Here is a 5,253-nt window from a genome sequence, read left to right on the forward strand (position 1 = left end):
CTGGGGTCTGAGTATGTATAGTGAGATATCAGAGAGAAGAAAACTCACATGAGACCAAGATCTGCAAAGATTGATACCCTCACTGAGTAAACTGGGGAAAACCCCACCACACAACATAAGATAGTGACCATATGACCATGTTTTGTTTTTGGATCTAGATAGAAGAGAAAAAAATATACCTACCCTGAAATTTCCTAATTGTAAGCCTGAGATCTACCTGTATGGCCCATAAAACTCCAAGTCAAAAATTTAAAGAGTCAGATATGCAAGGATTGCAGTTACAGAAATTATGAGAAACAATACAAAATAACTATGTTTATACTTCAATAACTATGATATATTTCAAGAAATAGTAAATGGAAATGAAAATAAGAGGACATAAAAGAAGATTATTGAAACTGGCTAATCAGATTTGAAAATGAACCAAATAGAGGCTCTAGAAATCTGAATATTAATAATTAAAATTAAAACCTCAATAGCTCAGTAAATTGTACCTAGCTGAAGAAAGAAAGATGGACCTTGAAAATAAATCTAAAAAAAGAATACAACTATAGCACAGACAGACAAAGGATGAAATAAAGTTAAAGAGATCTTAAAAGCAATGAAGGATAAAGTGAAAAGGCCCTTTATATGCTTCATTCTAGGGCCCAGAATGATTAAAGAGAATGAGAAAGTTATGGATTGACTTTTATTTATCTTGCTTATGATCTTTTGGCTCCCTGAATCTGAAAATATATGTCTTTCAATAATTCATGAAAAGTATCAGTTTTTCATCTTTTAAAATATTGCTTATGTTGGTAGTAAATATTTTCAGGTTTTATTTGCTTAAAATATTTTCATTTTCCTTCCTTTTAAAAGAGAGTTTTGCTGAGATACATAATTTTAAATTTGCTAGTTATTTCTTCTCAACATTTTAAAAATGTCATTTCAATATCTTTTGGTACCTAGTATTGTTCTTGGAGCAGCTGTCAACCTAATGGGTATTCCATTGTAGGTTTGATGGATTTTCTTTCCTTTACTTTTTTTTTTTTTAAAGATAGTTGAAATACAACTTTATTCTGATTCTAAACAAAAAGGAATGGGAACGACAGTAACAAACAAGATTCCACCACTGAATATTGTGATGTGACTGTAGCAGTCTTATACTTGAAATTCAAGGAGGAAACCACTGTGTTCCAAAACAGCTAAATATGCAGGTCCAAAAAATGAAGGTATTTTTTTAACTGCCACATTCACTCTGAAGCCCATTCATCTCCTTCAGCATCCCAAAGATTAAACACATGTTCTGCTTAACTATGTAACAAAGTGGCAAACATGCTGCACTACTGACATCACAGGACAGTTCCCTATAAAACTAGACTTCTGACGCTGGGATCCAGCTTCACTTTCTCACAAGTCATCATCTTCATCCGGGAGAGCAGTTGTCTGAGCAACCTCTAGATTATGCTCGTAGTGCGCTGCCGTGGCTGGGTCCATTACCGCCTCTGGCGGGGTGAGAGTGGACATGGCAACGAACTCCAAGTTAGGGTCTCCGATCAGATTTCTAGCAAGCCAGAGGAAGGGCTTTTCAAAGTTGTAGTTACTTTTGGCAGCAATGTCATAGTACTGAAGATTATTCTTTCGGTGGAAGACAATTGACTTTGCCTTAACTTTTCTGTCCTTAATATCCATTTGATTTCTACACAACACAATGGAGATGTTCTCACATAGTAGTACCAGATCTCTATGCCAGTTAGGCACGTTCTTGTAAGTAACTCTTGATGTTACATCAAACATTCATAACGGCACACTGAGCTTGGATATAATAGCCATCTCCCAGTCCACCAAATTTCTCCTGACCAGCTGTATCCCATACATTGAACTTAATAGGTCCTCTGTTGTTATGGAACACAAAGGGGTGGACCTCAACACCCAAGGTAGTTGGTACTTCTTCACAAATTCACTAGTCAGATGACGTTTCAGGACTGTAGTTTTTCCAGTACCATGATCACCAACAAATACAAGCTTAAACTGAACTTGGGGTTCTCCTTGGGCTGCTATCGTGATGTTACTTCCAGAAGCATCTCCACCCCCATCTCTCTTTCCTCTACTTTTAATATCATCTGTTTGGGGTGCTACAGAAACTCAGTAAAGAAACTTGAGGGAAGGAAATAATCCCAGAAATGTATGAGATGCAAGAGGAATAATGAGCAAAGAAAAAAGTAAACATAAAGCTAAAGAAATAATAAAATGTGTAATTATTGGCATTTCAAAAAACCAAGATAGAGAAATTCTTATGCCACATTCTCTACTTACAATGTAATTAAGTTGAAAATAATAACATAAATATAATTAAAATAATTCCAAACTTTTAGAAATTAAAAAACGCAGTTCTAATGGAAATTTAGAAATATTATAATTAAAGCAAAAATATATATAAATATTACTTCAGAATTTGTGAAGGTAAACTTATAGCCTTAAAGTCTTATTAAAATAAAGTTGAAAATTTATGAAATAAGCATTTCAATAAGCATTCTAATTTCAATAAGCATTTCAACAAATTTTTAATTTGTTAAGCATTTCTTAACAAATTAGAAAAAGAACAACATAATGAACTCAAAATGAAAGAAAGGATATAATAAAGGAAAGAGCAGACACAAATGAAAATAGAAAAGAAGATAGAGAGTATAAACAAAAAAATTGGAATGGTTAATGTAATTGACAGACTAATCAAAAACATTAAACATCACAACAAAAAGATTAGGAATGAATAAATGAACAAAATAAAAACACAGGAGGTATTTTAAGTATTCTAAAAACCTTATGGCAAAAAACTTGAAATATATGTAAAATACCAATGCTCTAGAAAATAGAAATTACCAATCTAAAATAGAAATCTGTGTTGTTATAAAGCAAGAAATACATTTATATGCTCATGTAGCAATAAAAGAAATGGAATCACTAGATAAAAATAGTATTATAAAGAAAACCCTAGGTCCAGATGATTTTATGAATCCCACCAATAATTTAAGAAACATAATTTTAACCTTAATGTATTTTCAGAAAATATAAAAAGGGGAACATTCCCCAACTTCTTTAATAAAAATGGTATGAGCTTGATACCAAATTCAGACAAGAATACAAAACAAGGTAATTGTAGCCTGAATCTCCCTCCTGACTAAAGAATCAATTCTAAATGCACTTGAATTAAGCTCTCAAACATACTGTTAAGGTGATATATGAAGTTAAATTTGGTTTAATTAGAGGAATAGAAAGTTTGTTCTGTAGTAGAATATTTAAGTGTCTGTATTAAAATTTTAATGTAGAAAAACTTACTATTATTGCAATAGATGCAGAAAAAAACATTGTATAACATTTAACAATTCTTGATAAAAGCTCTTAGCAAAATAGAAATAGAAACTTTTTTTTTCTTTTTTCTTTTTTTGCGGTACGCGGGCCTCTCACTGTTGTGGCCTCTCCCGTTGTGGAGCACAGGCTCTGGACCCGCAGGCTCAGTGGCCATGGCTCACGGGCCCAGCCGCTCTGTGGCATGTGGGATCTTCCCGAACCGGGGCACGGAGCCGTGTCCCCTGCATCGGCAGGCGGACTCTCAATCACTGCGCCACCAGGGAAGCCCAAAATTTCTTAATTTTACAAAAGATATATCCACACATACACACAAACACACAAAACATAGCAAGTATTCTACTTAATATCAGAAGCAAGAAAAGGTGTCCATTAATGGTTCTTTTTTTTTTTTTTTTTTAATTTTTATTTATTTATTTATGGCTGTGTTGGGTCTTCGTTTCTGTGCGAGGGCTTTCTCTACTTGCGGCAAGTGGGGTCCACTCCTCATCGCGGTGCGCTGGCCTCTCACTATCGCGGCCTCTCTTGTTGTGGAGCACAGGCTCCAGACGCGCAGGCTCGGTAATTGTGGCTCACGGGGCTAGTCGCTCCGCAGCATGTGGGATCTTCCCAGACCAGGGCTCGAACCCGTGTCCCCTGCATTGGCAGGCAGATTCTCAACCACTGCACCACCAGGGAAGCCCCTAATGGTTCTTTTTTTCTTCCAGTTTTATTGAGATATAATTGATATACAGCACTGTATACATTTAAAATATAATGATTTGACTTACACCATAAAATGATTATCACATTCAATAAGTTTAGTGAACATCTCATATAGATACAAAATTAAAGAAAAAGAAAAAATGTTTTCTTTTGATTAGAACACTTAGGATTTACTCTCTTAAAAACTTTCATATCTAACATATATCAGTGTTAATTATATTTATCTTTTTGTAAATTACATCCCTAATACTTATTTATCTCACAATTGGAAGTTTGTACTTTTTTACTGATTTCATCCAATCAGTTCACCCTCCTCTCACCTCTCATGACTGGTAACCACAAATCTGATCTCTTTTCCCATAAGTTTGTTTGTTTGTTTATTTTTGAAGTATAATTGACCTACAACACTGTGTTAGTTCCTGGTACGCAGCATAGTGATTTGGAACTTCCGTACATTTCAAAATAATCACCATGATAAGTCTAGTTAGGATATGTCAGCATACAAACACATTACATAGTTATTGACTATATTCCTCACACTATACATTTCATAGCTGTGACTCATTTCTTTTGCAACTAGAAGTTTGTACCTCTTAATCTCCCTCACCTATTTCTTTCCTCCCCCCATCCCTCTCTCCTCCGGCAACCACCTGTTTTTTTCTCTGTGTCTATAATTCTGTTTCTGCTTTGTTATGTTTGTTCATTTGTTTTATTTTTTAGATTCCACATATAAGTGCAATCATACAGAATTTGTCTTTCTGTCTGATTTATTTCATTTAGTGTAATGCCCTCTATGTTCATTCATGTTATCACAAATGGCAAAAATTCATTCTTTGTATGGCTCAGTAATATTCCATTGTATGTATGTATATCACCTGTTCTATGTCCATTCATCTATCAGTAAACACATAGGTTGATTTCATATTGGCTATTCTAAATGGTGCTGCAATGAACACAATGGTGCATATATCTTTTAGAACTAGTGTTTTTGTTTTCTTTGGACAAATACCCAGGAATGGAATTGCTGGATCATGTGATAGTTCTATTCTTAATTTTTTGAGGAATATCCACAATGTTTTCCATAATGGCTGCACCAATTTACATTACAACCAACAGTGCAGAAGTGTTCCCTTTTATCTACATCTTCATCAACAGTTCTTCCTTAGTGTCTTTTTGATTATAGCTATTCTGACAGGTGTGAGG

The 5,253-nt window shown here is 34.4% G+C and overlaps 1 pseudogene across 1 annotated transcript; it reads right to left on the bottom strand.

Moving 5' to 3' along the window:
• Positions 1–1,389: 1,389 nt before the first annotated feature.
• Positions 1,390–2,075, bottom strand: LOC309812366 (GTP-binding nuclear protein Ran-like; annotated as a pseudogene). Its single transcript has one exon. The product of its transcript is annotated as a GTP-binding nuclear protein Ran-like (transcript).
• Positions 2,076–5,253: the final 3,178 nt, after the last annotated feature.

The sequence above is a fragment of the Mesoplodon mirus genome, assembly GCF_964341445.2.
Source record: "Mesoplodon mirus genome assembly, chromosome: 11".
Taxonomy (NCBI): Eukaryota; Metazoa; Chordata; class Mammalia; order Artiodactyla; family Ziphiidae; genus Mesoplodon; species Mesoplodon mirus.